A 19,902-nucleotide genomic window follows, 5' to 3' on the forward strand; every position below is an offset into this window, starting at 1 on the left:
TATGCAAAGAAATATTAAATACATCAATTATGATATGAAATCTAATTCATTTAACAGAATGTGAACTTCTAATAGAAACAAAGTACATAGCAGCCTGAATATAGTGCTCAGAATCATTCTCCTTTATTTGATCAGACCTCTAAATATTTTTATTTATTAAAAAAAAAATCCTTTACAGTTGGTGTTAATGTTGATTTTCAAGTAAAGGAATGTGTACAAGCTATCATTTGATTAATGTGTGTGGATGAAATCCAAAAATATGTTCTCTTTGTGTTACTGGTCCAAATATTTACGATTATAAATAAAAAATATGTATTTTCACGAAGCCCCTTGACAATGTTGCCTCAAAGGATAGATCTTCCCACGTAGTCATTTCCAGTAATATATATCACAAGCAACATAAAAGTGAGAGAAATGGCAGCAACATAGAACAGCATTCAACTCGTCCTTCATTTTCTGTCTTTAGTACTTGCAGACTTTCAATTATAAAGAAAAACTTGATGTCCATTCCTGAAAATGTATTCTTGAATTTGACCTTCTCTATGAACTTCCTTTCATAAACAAAGAGTACACAAAACATACTGCATAAACTAGCATGTTTACTTCACAGCTGAGAAATCATTGTTCTTCTCCACTTAACTACTAAAGATTATGATAAAATAACCGCATAAGGTCATCTGTTTTGTAAAGTAAATATCAGGGTGTGAACTAATAAAACTTTTCATTCAGAAATGAATAGAACAAATGTTTGGCTGGCATCCAGAAAAAGTTTTTGGAGACAGAAACAAATAAGCGAAAAACAACACTGATATCAAATATCTTGCTCCTAGTAAGAACTTTAGAATAGCACGATAGTCCCATTTTTGGATCTGAAATATAATATAACAACTTGGTGATGAAAAATACACAAAAGAAAGCAAGCAGGAACTAGAAATAATCTAATATCACATACAATTTACAGCAAGTCTTCAGAACAAGTAATGAAAGGCTTCGAGAAATCGGTTTCTTCCATGTTTGATACCTTAGAATGACCATAATGATATGATAGAAATTAAGAGGTGACATTTATTTTAGTGCACTATTTGTCATTTATACTCTGCTCGTCCAACTTCTCTCTTCAATGACACTTAACCAATGTCTTTCCCAAATACTGATCAATTGGCATATAATAGTCTAAAAAGATTCTTATTTAATCTAGTCGAGTCTTATTTAATCTAGTCTTTTGGTTCACAAAGAACAGCATACACATACTTCCAATAAAGACAAATTTACATTTTACTATGCTTTCATCTTTGAATTTTACGCCTGTATTAACAGAGCTGCATGCAGATAAAATAGGAATTCACTGTTATTAAGGACTGGCATAGCTCTGTTGTCACTTCTCAGCACCTATGGTGAAATGAGTCTTGGGCCATTCCATGTTTAAAACAGTGTTCAGTCAATTCTTTTTACTTCCAAAGGGGACAGTTTGGCTAAACATGGTTTTACTGTATACAGAGTCAGAACAAATTTTCCAAGTTTTTATTCTATAAAAGGATCATATCTATCCCTAAGAAGATGAATGATAGCACTTATTAGCTTCCTAATAATAAAGATAATTATAAAATCACAGATACTGCATTTCAAAAATAGTCAGGAGTAAAAACTGAATTTTGAATTCTTCAGAAGTTTAATTAAAAGTAAAGTAAAGGTCTTTACATTATCTAGCCAAAACTCGTGATACAAATAAGAAGAGTAAAATATCTTTCTCCTGAAATCTTTATCTCTATAATCATTTAAAGAAATAAAATAAAAATCTGCGCTAGATTACATAAGGGAAACAAAGTAGAGACAAGTAACATTTTTAAGTCATGTGAAAAAGAAAACAAAAACCATCTATAATGTGTGCTCTAGTACTGTGGTAGTGCTCAAGAATGACTCTGAAGAAGACTGAATAGTCAACAAATAAAAGTGGACATATGCATCTCTCTTTTAATGCTATTTAATATACCTCAAACCTCCCAATTCACATTCCGTTTCTGAGAAAGGCATATTATTCCATCAAGAATGAGAGTGTTCCTTAAGTTGGACAAAATCCCTTTTTGATTCCTACTGTCAATAAGCTCATGACATGACTCACGAGTATTTCTGTCCTTATAGAAGTAACGGTACAAAGTCTCTGCTCCCAAAATACTGTAGTTCTACCTGACTAATCAAAGATATATAGTGGGTAAAAACTTCTGGGTTCATTGTACAGGTTTAAACTCCACAGGAGTCATAAGACTTTTCTCCAGAGATGTTTTGAAAAGGACATTATTCTGCTGATACCATAACATTTAGTATCTTTTGTCACCAACTAGCAGATAACTCATGATAGAACTTTCATAGTGAGAAGGAATATACCCAAAAAGGATGAAAAAGTATTTTTTACATATACAATTGAGAGACCCCGACACGGACATTAATTTTCTTTTTACCTCTCAGTGAGAGAACTTTAGTGATACTTCTGTGCACAAAACTGTGGCAGGCATTCATTTAAAGTTTATTGATTTGTGAAAGCATGTATAAACTTGTAGCTTACAGAGGTGTGAAAAGTCTTTAACTGATGTAATGGTTATAGTTTGACGTTTTCTTTAGATTTTTACTTGTAAAACAAGCACTGCTGACTACAGAAAAGTTCTGAACAGATGTTTGTAACTCAAGCAACACTGGTATTACTACAGTTTAAAACACAGTATGTCTTTGAACCTTTCCAAGAAAGTATATTATTCAGGAGCCACCATTTATAGACAATATTTATGTCAACTTACAAAGAGGGCATTTAGACTTCTGTAAGTTTCAGTATAGCTCAGAAAGTTCATAGTTCAGTAAGGCATGGATAAAAGAGCTTTTCTGAAGTGAATGAATTCTCTGTCTTTTAATAATTTCTTCCCAGTTAAATAAGCAGAACAAACTCAATGAATAATAAAAAATAGATAGGACTGTCTTCAGAAAAGGAACTACAGTATGACCTGAACTAAAGGATTTTCAGAACCAACTTTCTACTTCATATTGTAAACATTCATACAGACCTTCAAATAAACTGTTCTTCAAGGGGTCTTCAGAAATAAACTTTGGAAATATTTTCTACGATTTTCCTCATTTCCACTGTCTAAACAAAACAAAACAAAATGCAGTGTATATGTTCCTGAGGCACTGGTTCTTTTCTAAAAATCTACTCTAAAAGAGAAGAGGAAATGTTATCTTACATATGAGTGCTGCTCCAAAAGTAATGTCTCCTATTTGATTACACTGGGTTATAATATCAGAGGGGGATGTTGGTTGCATGGCAGTAGAGGTTGAACCTTCCCACCAGTATTTCATTACATTTTGTCCTCATGTGACAGATGGAAGCAGAAGGCCAGTCTGACAAAATGGAATCTGACATGGAAGTGCGGATGCACGAAGCAAAGGTGTGTCATGGAATTTCCCCATGTGGAAAAAGTTGCACCTATTGGCATTCACTGATGCTTGCTGGATGTTTATGGAGACCAAAAAATGGATGTGAGCACTGCATTTCATCAGTGGAGACATCAAAGTTAAAGACAAGGTATGTTTTGGATTGCTATGCGTGGATGTCACCTCTGCTGCTGACATCTGTTTTGGTGCATATCTCACGAACGATTTCCTCTGATTTAGGCACACAAGAGTTCTTCAGCTGTGCCCCAGGCTGTGCGTGCCCCTTGAACTTTGTATTTTCTAGTAAGCAGATTACTGATTACTGGGAATCACAAAAGCACTCACATATATGTATATATATGTTTTTCTTTCATTTCGATTTAACTACTACTATATATGTGTGTATATATATATATGTATGTATGTATGTATATGTATATATATATATAAATGCTATATATTTAGTTTACAGAAGGATAGCTCTTACTCCTAATAAACTCCTGTAAAACTTCTTCCTCAGGATTCATAACATAGTAGAGAACCCAGATCTAATACAAATACAATCCTCTGTTAAAATAAGTATCATTGTTTTCCTCAGAAATCTCATGTATCTTTCCATTTTTCTTCACTTCTAGTAAAGTTATTACAGAGGAGTAACAGGGATATACTACCAAAAGACGATCAATTCATTGTAGGGACTTGTCGAGAGCCTACAGGAGCTGAGCTGGTGACAGGATGCTGGCAGCCTCCCTCCTCAAAACAAGTGCAAACAGGTGCAAGGTGGGAGAGGATTAAGTGGACCATGGGTCACATGAGCCCTACATCTGGGATGAGGACTATATACATCTGATGCTGGAGTTTCTGACAGACTATTCTCTTACATCCTGCTGAAGAACACAACAATAAGAGAATCAACTGGCCTGTAGCGATCATCTTGAATATTTTGAAAGGATATGCATGCTTTCTTGTTCTTTTTTTTCCCCCCAACATATTTTTATGTGGACTCTGTGCAAGCAATGGATATGACTTCAGTTTTTGGAAATTACCATGGAGGGAGAAAAAAAAACAAAAAATAACCAACACGTTATTTCAAATGCATATGGTTGATATGAAAAAGATACAGATTTGAATACATAGGTCAAAAAAACTGAGGCTGATTAAAGGCTTGGAGTTCAATATATAACAATTTATAACTTGATTTTAAGAGTGTTAGGTTAGCATCTTTGACTTTACAATGGGTTAATCTCAATGTGTTTATCATTTCTTTAAGTAAAGTTACAGATAAAGTTATTTCCGTGGTTCCTTACAGGCTTTATACAGCTCATATCATTTTCTAATTTCAGTTCTTACTATCCCAATCTATTGAGGACAACTGGGACAGCCCCCCTTGGAGGATCTTTGTTATCTTGACTAGAGACAGATCAGGCAAGGATATATCAGCACATATTTACAGGAGAAAAGTAGAACTTTGAAGCCAAGAAAGAGAGCTTCATTAAGAGCTTTTGAAACTGTATGGCATTCCCCAAGCCCTAGTCCAAGGCCCACTGAACTCCATGTAGTAAGTTAAACTAATTTTGCAAGGCTTTGGGTCACACTCCAGCTCTCTTAGCTATCTCCTTATTGAACACCTATCCATAGCTTCGTAAAAGGTACTGATTGGACCTCATGTCTTAGCAGAAGCTAAAAGATAGATAAAAAATTAAACTTATTATTCTTCTATGTATGGAATGATGTATCTAAAAATGGAATGGGAAAAGTGTAAACTTCTCTACAGTGCATCAGTCCAACAACTGCTTCTTCCACTTCCCCCAGATAATTTACCTATCCCTGATTTATATATTTGTAAAACTTAAAATGCACACCATGGGAAGGAAGCTGGTTCCTATAATAAATATTTTCTATAAGTGAATGGGATAAACACATCTCAGATGAAACCAAAACTCAGTCCAAAGCACTTGTGGTCCACTCTCTGAGATAAAGCCTTGAGAAAAACATTTGATTTTTTTCAAACAGATAATTCATCACTGATGTATTTTAAGACATACACAGATAGAAGATGTTAGTATGTAAATATCTCTACAATTATAGTACTTACAAGGAGTGAAATATTCAAAAAGTTGAGAGGATAATTTTTCTACTTCAATATATTGTAATATAAGACAGTTCCAATTAAAGTGACAACTAGCTGTTTCCCTCTAACATACTATTATAGATTCACCCACAGTCTTAAGTGTATATGATTTGGGATTACTGAGATATCATACTGAGTTATTACTTTTACCTGAACATATTTACCTGAATTTGTTCTCCCCAGGTAGGAATACAGCATATAAACCATATGAAGACCATAATCTCTCCTTCCAGTAAGTAATATAATGTTCTCCCATTTTTTGCATACCCTAAACTATATTAAGGTCCTCTATAATAACCTAATGAGTTTATAGTATAACTGTCTACAAAGGCTCAAAAGAAAAGGAAAAAATACAAAATGATAAGTGATAGTATTGGTGTAGAAGGCTTCAAAACAGATTTTGCCTGACAAATTAGACTTTGTTCCAAGTTCAGATTTGTAAATAAATGATGTGTAAATAAATTTAAAGAATAAAGTGATGTGAATTACATCATCTCTCACTCTCTCAGTTCATAAATAATGCCAGCTTATCCCCTTTAGAACTTAATAACTGGTATGGAAATGTTATCTACATCTTCCCCTTTTGGTTCTTTGCCTATCACATTCATTTTAAAACACTGCAAATGCAGTGAGATAAAATGACATGGAAGTAAACTTACATGTAATCCTATTCTAATTCTACCCTTTATTTTAAAATTCTGTTTCTTTTCTTTCTTTAAAATCATTATAGAGTACAAAACTTGTGTTAACAACTTCAAAGCCTACATAATTTTCATTGTTTCTGAACCGTTACTAAACAGGGAGTACAGAGCCAGTTCAGTGTTAAGAAAGCATTTTATCATCCATGAAAAATATGGTAAATATGATAATGAAATAAATTAGTATTTTAACATGATTAGTTACCTCTAATTAAAAGAGAAGCCAATTCAACTGTTTTCTCCCATAAACTTTTCATTTTGTTACTTTTACAGAAAATATAAAAGTTTCAGTAAATCATTTACAGTTCTACACTTCTGTGTGCACACAAATCCTCTCGTAATTTTCTTTCAAGGATGATTTATCAGACTGTGTCTACACTACAAGCACTTTGCCAGTATAGACAAGTAGAAAATTATCACATGCCAGCAAAAACCTTTTTGGGAGCTGCATGTTATGGTCCACCCTAAGTTTTCCCCACTCTTCAGTGAAACTACCTATGTTGACAAAACAGCTTTTAATATGCACAGCTAAGATAATTACTGATTACATTTGTTCATAACCTCTAGCAAAATATACTTGCTGAAGTCTGCATTATCGGATATGTTTCAGCTTTTACAGTATAGCTATGACAGCTGCTTCAGAAGCAATGTCTCTCATTTTTTTATTGTTGGCCCACGACATCACAAGCAGATATTGGTTGCATGACAACAGAGGTCGAACCTTCCTAACAATATTCTATTGCATTTTGTTGCCGTGTGTCAGGTGGTAGCAGAGGTATAGCCTGATAAAATGGTAACTGGCATGGAAATGCACATGAAACAAAGGTATATAATTGAATTCCTCTATGCTGAAAAAATGGCATTTACTGACGTTCCTCAGTGCTTACTAAACATTTATGGAGACCAAACAGTGTATGCGAGCACTGAGGCAACAGGTGGTGCGTTTCGGTAGTGGTGACAGTGATATCAAAGATTAGCCACCTTTCAAACCATCATGCAGATGATGACGAGCAATGCAAATGCAGATGTAGATGAACAAGTGCAGATTGCAGGCTCTTGTTCATTGCTGGCAAAAATGCACTGCTCACGGTGGTGCGTATTTTGAAATATATTATTTTGTTGATGAGGTTTTTTTGTTTGTTTGTTTTTTGTTTTTTAAATGATGCTCTTGTGTTCTTTGTATCTGTTGCAGTTTTCTTGGAAATAAATAGGAGGCATTACTTTTGGAGCAACGTACATGTGTAGTTGTGCCTCTGCAGCTCATAAGAAATGGGAAAGAAAGGTAGTCTCATTTATTTCCCCAAACACAATAGAATCTTGTCGGCAAACAATCTAGAGCTTATGCAAGTGCCAGCAGGTTAATGGGTGATAGGTCCTTAGATCCTGTTCAAAGAGTATTGTGTAGTACATATCAAAAGTTATACAAGTATAAGCATAAAAATATTAGTTCCTCGTATCTTCCAAGGCTCTAACTTCAGAGAACATTATCTTTCCCATGTAAGGCATGGAAGGATTAGTAAACCTATGCTGACACTTTTCTGTTAGCAAAGACCCAGCAGCTTGAGTATTTTAGCCTCTATAGTGATGCATTCTTATTCTGCTAGTAAATCTGTGACTCATACATAGTAAAGATGCTTCTTATTATAAAAATTTAAAAAAAAAAAGAAAAAAAAAATGTTGAACAATTATATTTATTGCAATTATTTCCAGAAACAAGTACACCAAAACCACATAATTCACTAGCAGAATTATTATGTATCATTTAAATAACAGAAAGCAATCTACTTTTCACAGAATCACAGAATCATAGAATCACCAAGGTTGGAAAAGACCTACAAGATCACCCAGTCCAACCATCCACCTATTACCAATAGTACTCACTAAACCATATCCCTCAACAAAAAATCCAAAAGTTCTTTGAACACCTCCAGAGTCAGTGACTCCACCACCTCCCTGGGCAGCCCATTCCAGTGCCTGACCACTCTTTCAGAATAGTATTTCCTAATGTCCAGCCTAAATCTCCCCTGGCGCAGCTTGAAGCCATTCCCTCTAGTTCTATCACTAGTTACACGAGAGAAGTGGCCGACCCCCAGCTCACTACACCCTCCCTTCAGGTGGTTATAGAGAGCCATAAAGTCTCCTCTGATCCTTCTCTTCTCCAGACAGAACAATCCCAGCTTCTTCAGCTGCTCCTCATAAGGCCTGTTCTCCAGACCCTTCACCAACTTTGTTGCCCTTTTTGAACCTGCTCCAGGGCCTCAGTGTCTTTCTTGCAGTGAGGGGCCCAAAACTGGACACAGTACTCGAGGTGCGGCCTCACCAGAGCTGAGTACAGGGGGACAATCACTTCCCTGTTCCTGCTGGCAACACCGTTTCCGATGCAAGCCAAGATGCCATTGGCCTTCTTGGCTACCCGGGCACACTGCTGGCTCATGTTCAGCCCAGCTTCAATCAATGCACCCTGGTTCATTTCCTCTACACAGTCTTCCAGCCACTCTGCCCCAAGCCTGTAGCGTTGCTGGGAGTTGTTGTGGCCAAAGTGCAGGACCTGGCATTTGACCTTGTTGAACCTCATCCCACTGGTTTCAGCCCAGCTATCCAGCTTGTCCAGATCCCTCTGTAGGGCCTCGCTACCCCCAGGCAGATGGACACTTCCAGCCAACTTGGTGTCATCCACAAACTTACTGAGGGTGCACTCAATGCCCTCATCCAGGTCATCAATAAAGATACTGAAGAGGACAGGCCCCAGCACCGACCCCTGGGGAATGGTTTTAAATGTTTATACCCTAAGATACGAAGTAATTTAACTGACTAGAGAAATGGACAAATGTATTAGATGTTTGAGGAGGAGAGAAATCCAAATCTGTTTTATGTAAATGAAAACTATGTATAATTCCTTATCTTTACAGGTAATATTCTTGAATCCTAAAACATGAATATGATTAATTTTTGTCCATCTCTTCAGTAAACTATTTTAGTGATCCTTCAAAAATACTGGAAAACAGGAAAGAAACTATATGAAGAGCAGACAAGAATAGATGGAAAGTAACTTTAGCTGATTTTGTGGAGGGATGTTTGTTAGGGTAGTATGGTTAGGTTGTGGTTGGACTCGATGGTCTTTAATGTATTTTCCAACCTGAACAATTCTGATTCTATGATTTAACAACTTAATTTTATGTAGTCTTTATCTGCATTATTCTATAAGCCTTTCCCTGAAATGAGAAGATATTACATGATTTACTATGTCTGAAGTATGTTAGCTGTTTCACTGTATAGAAGAAATAGAGGATTAAAATTAGGATGATTGTTCACAAAGCATGAAATCCTTTCTATTGCTGTGATTTGGAAATATCTTGTATGTACTTTTGTTGTCTGCATTTTCCTAAAGTAGAATTTGGAAGTCAGGAAGCAGTGGTATTAAGAATCTTGCTGTTTTTGGTTTTTGGTCTTGGTTTTGGGTGTTTTTTTTTTTTTTTGTTGTTGTTGTTTTGTTTTTGTTTTGTTTCTGGGTTTGTTTGTTTGTTTGTTTGTTTTGTATAACTTTTTTTAATAGGAATATTAGTTTGAGCAACAAATAACAAAGCATTTCATGAAGAAGAAATAAGTGATCTTTTAGAGAGTGAACAAACAATTCAACCTGCTGAGGAGAATTAGTTCTTCAAATATGTATGTCTTTAGATGTTCTCAACACACTTTGTTGTAAAACCAAAGTGACCTCTTGTGTTTGCTAGGTTATTCAAAAGAGCTAGGAAAAAAAAGTGTGTAAAAATCTATGATGGAAAAGCAAGTTAATTACTTTTTCTTTCATCCTATAGTCCTCAGCCCTAACACTAACTCAAGGATAGTATGGTATGAAGATGATTTTTCCTTGTATAGGAGGACTATGGGAATGTGAGAAGAATTAGGCCTGGTGAGAAAAACTGACATCATAAGATGATTTTGAGGTTTAGTGCAGAAGTTTGCAATTTCTGTGATAACACTTTGGGTCATTTGCAAATTCTGCAAAAGAAGCAATTTGTTTAGGCTTTTATCTAACACCTGGAAAGCGAGCTCTTTAGCAGTTTAATAGTTTATTGACTATTAACACTGGACCAGTCAGGAAAATTAAGGTAAATCCACCAAAACTTAACTCAATTTGCATAAATTAAAACGTGTTAACAGTCTTCACATTTGTTCTCATTTAGGATCAAAGATTTACCTACTGCTACAAAGATCTTTTGATTACTAAATGCAAGTGTAAGGTAATTACGTAGAATAACCTTACACTGTAAAATTTTCCTAAATGTCTTCATAAAGACAAGTTGATAATTATCTTGTGAGGTAGGGTTACTCTTCCAGTAATGCAGTAATGATTCCAATTAAATCAGCATTTCAAAATTTAATCAAATTAAAAAGCATTTAGTGATTAAATTAACTGATAATAAGTGAAAAACAGGAGACTACTGTTTTTTTGTTAGTTTGTTTTTCGTGGTTCTGCCTGTCAGCACTGTCTGTACAACAATATCTTGCACTCCAATTCTTTGCTTCAGTTGACATTACTTTCAAATTTTGGAGTACTGTCTGCTTTCAGCCATGACATTAATTTCAGAACTGTAGCATTAGCAAGCCATTACAGCTCTGCAGGTATTAAGTTATTGTGGATGTTTACCTCCAAGAAATTTTAATTTATTTTTTAAATGGGCATAACATTTCATGATATTGTCCCCCAGTATCTCCTACAATGATGTCATTTCTTATATACAGTTAAGTGTTCTATAAGATAATGTTGTCTTCGTCACACTATCTCATAAGGTTGCAATGGACCACCACATTCAGCAAAGCCCACTTCTCAGGATGTACACAAGATGTTTTAAGTACTTTGATTTCCAAACAATTGAAAACAAAAAAAAATCCAGATCCTGATTTTGGCTGAAAACAGTTATGCCGTGGTTTTAGTCATAATCAGCCAGCTTTTTTATTTGTATATGCTATTCATATTATTCAGTTCTCCCTTTCTCTGGTGTTTTAAGAATTTCACATCCAATAGTTATTTTTGCTTAGTAACGTTACAGATGCCTGTAATAGAGATTTAAGGAACAGGTGAAATACATTCACCTGAAAAACTGACAATCTGACCCAGTGCTAAGTCACACAGAGCACATAAGGCTGGGAAAGCAGCCTTAAGTATATTTTAAATAGTGCCTGGCTATGCAGCAGTGACACAATTTTTCTTGTGTCACAGAAGCCTATATACCATTCAGAGTTGGTTAACATGTTGTTCAGCTGTATCTGGAAGTGTGACTGAACACTGAGGAATAATGATATGGAGCTCACATAATCTCTTTGGAAAATGTTCAGGGTCTAGCCTAGTTTGGATCCAAGAAAAGAGACCCAAGGAAATGCAATGCAAGCAAAGTAACAAGATACCTGGTACAAAAAATAAAAAAATAAAAAAGCTTTAGTGTTTCCAACTCTCTCATAACATACTGTTCTACCTAAAAATATATAGCATAAAAATAACATGTTAGTTTCTCTCTCTTCTCAACAATGTAGTTGGTTGTTATGTTCAGACACTTTTGTCTAGAGGTGCTAGATAGACTGAGTCCTCCAAATCTCAACTGCGTCTTGCCTGATCCCATAAGATTTCAGTTCAGTTTTTTCTGCATCACTTTCATTTATCACCCAGATCAGAAGAAAATTAAAAAATGTAAAAACATGCAGTTGAAAATACAACAAGAGTCACAACTTTTGGAAAGTCTCTATGAAAAATATTTAGTTGCCAGAAGACATCTCTAGAATTTAAGATCAATTTTCCTGTCTCTATCAAAGTGTGATTGAGATTGAGATTTAGTAGTGGTGACCATACATGAAGCAGTAAAATCCTTCTCCTTCCCTCCCTTACCTCCCCAACACGCCCTTTCACTGTGCACAGTGTTTTCCAAGGGTTTCTGGCAGCAGGTTCTGCTAAAACAGATACGGTGATCTGGAGATGAAGATGTTCGGCCTTCTTTGTTCTTCTGATAAATTTCTATAGCCAAGTTTTCTCTTTGCATTGTAATCATCTGCAGCTGATTTCCTATTCTCCCTTCACATCTAGATTTTTTATTCTTTTGTTATTCTGTGATCAGCAACAATTTTAATCATAGAGTAGTATGTAACTAGTTCAGATGTTACCCCTGTGGGCAAAATATCAAGTATCTACAAAGGGCTGTGTGCCAGACTGATAGAGAAGATATTCCAGGCCTTTCATCTGAAACATGCAATAGGAGCTCTTGATCCTCAGATGTTACTTTACTACCTAAATTAGTTAAAAAATCCTAGCTTATTAAAGCTTAGTTTGTTGTATGTCACAGTTGAATATTTACCTCTTCATATTTGCTTTCATTATATGAAAAGAGAACAATTGTGTTCACATTTAAAAAATGCTAAAATATATTTAGAAAATGCTAAAATATATTGACTTAATCCTATATAACCCTGGTGACAAATATAAGAAAAGGAGATTTATAATTAATTCAAAAGATACATTCTTAGCATAAGGAAGATTACACTGAGACTTGAGGAAAAAAGCATAGTTTTATTGAGCTACTTCGGAAGCTTAGTATGCTGATAATCTGCATAAGTGAAGACCGCCACACAAGCCTAGTTGCACATTCCTCTAAGCATATCATGTATATAAAGGCACAGCACACTGTAGATGCACACACAATGAATGCAAGTAACATGGCAGACCACCTCCATTCTATGTGAAACAATTGATCCTCTTCCCTGTATTTCTTGAAGGTATAAATACACATACATTTCAGTAATAGCACGGTAATTTTGGAAAATGTTATTGGAAAAAAGGATGAAAACTAGTATGTCTAGTTTCCCCCCCTCACCTCCTCTTCAGATATCAACACTGTCATCTCATTTCTCATGCCCCTACTCCTATTATCTCCTCTCTGCTACCTGGGAGATGCAGCTGCTCCAGCTGAACTTGTTCTGGACCTTGAGAACCACCATTATTGCCCATTGGCATTCTAACAAAAACCAATTACATAAGTGGTAGAACAGCTTCTAGTACATATATATATTCACACAGCCCTATGTATCAGCTTAGATCTCAGTGAGTGTGTTTTAATTCTGGAGTTAAATAAGTTGTTCTATGAATATGCTGCTGGTAGGTGGAGGAACCATAATTAGAAAGTAGGTAGCAGGATTTCTGACTGGCTGTTGTGCTTTTATCACACAACTCTTTCCATCAGATCAAATGTCTCCTTATGGTTGTATAGTATACAAACTGTAATGTCTCATGTCCTCTAGACAGATGGCAGAGACAGCAACATGTTATTAAACAGTGTATACTGCCTATATAAAATACACAGAATTAAAACAGAAAAACAAACTATCATGTATTGATCTGAAAACTCCAAATTATTAAATCTTGGTAAGATTAATTCTACCTGTGAGCCTCTTATGTTTCCAGACAACATGGATTTCGTAACATATGGATGATTGAAGTAAATGTGCTCCAAACTCAAGTCTAGTTGTAAATTTTCTTCTAGAAATAATTAAATTTTTTTAGTAAAAGATCAGATCAATCAAGATTTGAGAGAACCAAAAGATTTCTGACCAAGATATCTTTCCTTTCTAGGAATTTTGACTATATTCTCTACAGTCTAAAACACTGTTTTTATATCACCTTATCAAATTAAGGTTCAAATCCATCGTCTTATTTAGACACACAGAGTTTTTATTTCATTTTGATGTTGTGTCTAAGTCCTTTTAAAGATCCAAGTTCTTTTATTAGTGATTTTTAGTTTTTATATGAACACATCTAATCTTTTACTTCCCAAGTATCTGAAAATCTAAGTTCAGACCTTCAAATGTGAAGTTTGAACTGATTTTCAATATTACACATGGTTAAACAAGTGTACTAGTTATCTGCTAAAATAATCTTTATTTCCTTAAGATTGCAGTACCAATTTTATCTCACAGGGAGTTTGTTTGAGCCCTTTAAAACAAATTTTGCACTCTCAGCAAAAGGCATATCTGTACTCTACATTGCAAAGTTGGTACTATACCATAATCATTACCATGATGAGACCTGATGGGCATAACCTGCCAGAAAATATTTGATTTTTTTTTGGCTTACTTCCTCCATTTTTCACCCACCCCTCTCTGCTCTTTATTTAAATAGAGAGCAAATCACACATTTTTGACAAGCAGCAACTGGGGTCAAAAACAACCTCCATTTCCTTCCTAGCTTTCAACTGCTTCAAAGAACATGGCTTGTTTCATCTCATCTCTAGGAAATTAGCCAAATGGAACATGCCCTTGGTAAGAGCTGCCTCTGATCTGATGAGCCTACATCCATTCCCACATGACAGGCTCTTCCTCCTCTCCTCCTAACTGAAAATTTTATGAAGTTTTCAAAGAAAAATAATTTTAAAACTGCAAAACACCAAGTTTTGTTTTGTTTTGTTTTCTTTTTCTTTTTCTTTTTTTTTCATTTCATTATAGGACCATGAGAGTTTGGAATCTGAAAGAACAAAGAAGTAGGAAAAAGTGATTTTTTCCTCTGGATCGTGAAGAAGTCATACCAGCATTGCTAATGCAAAATGGGCTGTTTCAAAGAATGTGTGCCAAGGCTAAATGATTGAAATAGGCTGAGCCTCAAAAAAAAAAAAAAAAAAAAAAAAAAATAATAATAAAAAATAAAATAAAAAAAATTCCAACTAATTCCTAAAGAATTCAAAATGGCAAGTCCAATTTAACTTTAAAGATCAGATGTAGGTTTTTACACATTGAAATTATATTTCTGCCTTCATAAAAATGCAAAGGAAAATTTAACAGTTGCACCCCATCCTTATATTTTAGCAGCATATACATTACCCTTGTCAGTTACCTATTGCACTATGCGTACCATTTCAGAAGCACAGTAAACTTGAGGATCTCCCTCTCAACAAAGAATTCAGCACTGCTCATAGAAGCTAAACAAAGTTGTTCAAATTTCATTATCTACTAATATTACTGTGAAAACTACCTTGTTCCCTTCAGGCGAAAATTCATTCCAAATGAAGACATAGAAGGAACACATCCTAGTGATAATATGGTAGAGCTTACCATCTGAAGCTGTTTGAAAATTTGCTGTTTTCAAACAAACTGTAAATTAGGTCTCAGGGTTTTGTCTCCTGCAAACACACCTCAGTTTGTGCGTGTAAACCATTTGGGGAAAAATATGTCTTTCATATTCAAAATTGCCATGCATTCTGAAGATAAACTTTATTCCATCTCATGTACTACCCTTTGGCCAGGAGAAAAGGCTTAATTTGCAGATATTTGGGTTTCACTGCAGTCAGTAAGTGATACAGAGAGATCTTGTGTATTGTGGCCCTTGAGTCTTAGGGAGCAAGTTGTTGTTGATTTAAGATTAATTACTCTCAAATGACTTCATCACAGAATCATTGAATGGCTTCAGTTGAAAGGTACACAGAAGATCACGGAATCACAGAATCGCAGGGGTTGGAAAGGACCTCAAAAGATCGAATCCAATCCCTGTTCTAAAGCAGGCACCCTAAAATAAGTCCTAAAGGTTCAGCATAGAATTGTCACAGAATATCTTGGGTTGGAAGAACTTTAACAATCACCCAGTTCCAAACACCCTGGGCAAGGGCAGGGCTGCCACCCACAAACTTGGCCTTCAGGGATGGGGCATCCACATGTTTTCTGGGCAACATGTGCCACTGCCGCACTCCCCTCTGAGTAAAGAATTCTTTTCTAATATCTAACCTAAATATTTAACTACTTTTAACTTAAAGCTACTGAATGTGTTGAACATAATCATGTTCTTGTTCTTGTTGAATATTTTGAACTGTCAACAGTTGTGTGGAAAACAAAAAATACTCAGTGATACAGATTTGTTACTGAAACAGATTTATAAAATTATTTCCATATTCAGTGACTGTAGTACTAAGCCTAAGAGTCTCGTTTTCTGTCTGTGTACCCACAACTTTATACTTCAGGACTACAGAATTTTGCCCTAAAATATTCAGATACATACACTGTTTTATTAAGGAAATACAAGTTGGAGACACTGCAATTCAAAATCCCAATATATATAAAATTCTGTCTCCAATACTTCTTGCTGGCTAGAAAGTAAATCCTTTTACATTCTTTCTCTACATTCCTGGGCAGCTCTTCAAAGACTTTTACTGCCTGTTTTTCTTTCCTTATTTAAATAATAATTTGACGTCATGAAGAATACACTTCCTCTGGGAGAAATTGGGGTCACCATCTTTTTGTATAACAAATTATGTTCTTTTTTGGGGGTACCACCTAAAGATAAAACACCTTTTTTGAACTCAAATTACATTGAAAAAAAAAAAAAATAGCAGAGAAAAACTCTATGTATGAGTCATTATAGTTTTGTTTGGCACAGTAGGACCAAGGCAGGAAATCAACATAGTTAAACACAAAAAGAAACTCACAACTTCAGATGGAATATTTCTACTTTCTGTCCACCTTCTTGCCCTTTTTCTTTTGAAAAGATTTGAATTATTCTTCCCAAGTTTCTTCTGGAAATCCTTATCATAAGATTTTGTCTATTCAGATTGATTACTTCCTTTTCATAATGGCACAAGATCATTGAGTTCCAATCCCTCTTTAGTGGACAATTTTGCCACCCACTTGATCAAGTTGCCCAGGCCTTATACAACATCCAACAGCTTATACATACTTCAAATGTAGTAACTGGTCTAACAAAAGATGTTAAAGATAAGGTAGAATTGCAAGGAATAAAGTCTCTGTTATTTTAAAAATGCAGCTACAGTAGTAATAAAACATCCCTCTTAAAATGTGATCTATTAAATATACCAAAAATAATCTTTTACAATGAACATTCACTCATAGGTTGGTTAGGAGATGCTATTAGAAAACTCATGCAAGACATCCTCCACAACTTCCATATATCTGTAGACTATAAGGATAAAGGATTATGAAAAACCAGTCATAGCTATTAGTCTTATAAGACTCTTACTACAGTAAGAAAAATAAATATTCTTTTACAGATACTAGGTAATTTCAAGACCTATTAAGACCTTAATTAACCTTAATTAAGAGAACATTCAATACGTAAGTCATTGTCATTTGTTAAATCTAATTCCATCATAGTGCATTCTTCCTTGATTGATCAGTTCAAGGTAAATAGGAAAACTTGGTGAACTTATGGCTTTTTTTTTTTTTTAAATAGAGAATATCATACTAGATGTTTCAGGATCTCACCTGTTCTACCTTCTCTATACCCTATGCCTCTCATTTCTTCTTTGAAACTTACTCTATGGCTGACAGAGCAGCCATGACCGTTCAGGTTTTAGTTTCCACTGCTATAACCAGCTATGTTTAATAAGGTCAGCTATGACTGTTCTTTTAACTGATCCATCCTCTAAAACAAATATAGATTAACAATTAACTCAGAGACCACAGAAGAGTCATTTGCTAGCAACGACTTGCAACAATATAGTTCAGTGTATACAAGCTCAATTTAGAAATGATTGTATAAGCCATTACTAATTCTCTGAGTCACCTAGTCAGCTCTCTATTGAGTCTTAGATAATATCTTGTAGCTGAACTCAGAACTGCTAACATGAATTTACAGAAACTTCTCACCTAACAATTAGTCATCTCCACTCTGTTGAGTGTAAATTTGATATGAAACATTCCTTGGTAGTTTCTGCCCCCATACAGCCTACAGAACTTCTGTTCTGCATGAACACTTAACTTCTTGAATGTTTCTGTAGCTTTTTGAGGGAATAAACTTATTCAGATGAGCAAAATGAAGCTCATGCTTGTCCCAGTTCTTATTTGCCTTGAATCCTAAGTACAAAGCCATATAAGTGATTACTATGACATAGATGTGACAGAAACTGATGTCAGTGCTACCTTTCACAGAAGTAAATAACTATGTAGTGTGAGTGCTGAAACAAGTTCAGTCAGTACATAGTACAATTTTTTTATAAAAAGCAATCAGATTCAAGATCAAAGCTCATATTAAATTTCAGATAAATTTTTTTTCAGAAATATAAAGCACTTCATTAGTCAGTGAGAGATAATTTATGAAATCTAAACTGAAGATTTTATTTTGGAAAGATTAGCTGTACAGATCTAAAAAAAGAAAAACTGAGCCTCAACTCTCCAACACAGTGATTAACAATCTGTAGGCTTTTTTCTTTCTTTATTAGCCTTGTTATTTACTGCTCTCTCAACAAAAAAGTAACAGCAAGCTCACTGTCATAGAGACTGTCTTAATCCTTGCCAGCCCGCAGGGATCTGCTACTTACACCCCCCAGCCATCAATCTGATCTTAACAGGCCACTTGGTTTTGATGCATCTCATCAGCTTTGGCAAAAAACTTTCCAGCAGAAAGGTGGAGAGTAAGAAACAGCCTCTCGTGTTTATAATCCAGACCATTTTTATGATGAAGCTTCAAATAACTATGCTTTATGACTCGTCATGTTTTTCTAATAACTTACTTTGACCAATTTCTAGGCATTCAGGCATGATATCACACATATTCTGCAGTGTTATAAGAAAATGTATTCTGCATTCTATGCAGACTTGAAACATTATCTCCTATAGAAGTTCCCTCCGTTTTGAAAATATGATTTATTTTGTTCCTATAAGAACTATAAGAAGGAGTCTACATCTAGCAAATTTGTTACATTTTCCTATATTATAACTACCAAGTAACACTGTAGTAGTGTTTCTGTAACATCGACCTGTTTCTTTTATTGTAACCACTATATTATTTATTACTTTAGATGTTTTGGTGTTCCCCTCACTAGCCAGGATTAAAGTTTATTTTCTAATTCAGTGAGAAAAACATTAAATAACTTAGAGCTAACAACCTCTCAATTATATCCCTAATACCAAAACAATCAACATAGCTTTATTATTCCTATTCATATCTACATCTAAAATCAATTAACAATTTGAACCATGGCTGACTTTGTTCTTCTGAATGTACTGTGAGAAATCAGTCATGTAAATACAGAACACAACTCTAAAAAAATTTATTGTAGAATAAAAGGCACTACTGCATGTAAACTGTTCCCAAGATATAAACTTAATCCATGAAATGATAAAGGGAGCTGATAGCTGGGAATTTGAGAAGTGAAATACAGCTATATGTACAATGTATTTCTACATGTAAATCTACATGTACAGTCAAATACATGCTTGAATATACATTGATGCCTGCAGTCATTCTAGATAAATGTATGGGTTATGATACTGAAATAGCTACATGGATGAGTTTACACTGAAGTCACCCGTTGGACTACACACATGAAAATGGTCACCAGCCACAAACTTAGGCCATTGTAAGTTTTGCAGTCATAAGAATTCCCACATTCCAACATTCTGTCATTCCACTGCCTAGACAGTTAACTGGCTTTGTTTTCCTTTTTCTTCCTTCATTTGTTACAGTTTGGAGGAAATCTAATTGTAGAGAAAAGATCTTTGAAGTCCTCAGGCAATGCTCTGTGTGAAGGGAATGGGGGGTGTTGGAGTGCAAGACAATTGCTAAAACAGCATCTCTACATAACTACCTATCTAGCCCAAACAGTCATGAAAGAAATCAGGTTTAACAGAATCACAAAACAGTAGAGTTTGGAAGGGAAATCTGAAGATCATTTG

The 19,902-nt window shown here is 35.0% G+C and overlaps 1 protein-coding gene across 50 annotated transcripts in view; it reads right to left on the reverse strand.

The window, feature by feature from the left end:
• The window catches only part of LOC146544333 (uncharacterized), a 111,022-nt gene that overhangs the window by 58,738 nt on the left and 32,382 nt on the right, over positions 1 to 19,902 (reverse strand). Inside the window, exon 7 of one of the 50 annotated variants that reach the window (XM_085225456.1) lies at positions 17 to 19,746. The exons of the other annotated variants lie outside the window; for them this stretch is intronic. The gene's annotated coding sequence lies outside the window, so the exon portion shown is untranslated. Of the gene's footprint in view, positions 1 to 16; positions 19,747 to 19,902 lie in introns of those variants that run through there. 50 annotated transcript variants of the gene reach the window in all.

Source organism: Meleagris gallopavo, chromosome 5 (genome assembly GCF_905368555.1).
Source record: "Meleagris gallopavo chromosome 5, MGAL_WU_HG_1.1, whole genome shotgun sequence".
NCBI lineage: Eukaryota > Metazoa > Chordata > Aves > Galliformes > Phasianidae > Meleagris > Meleagris gallopavo.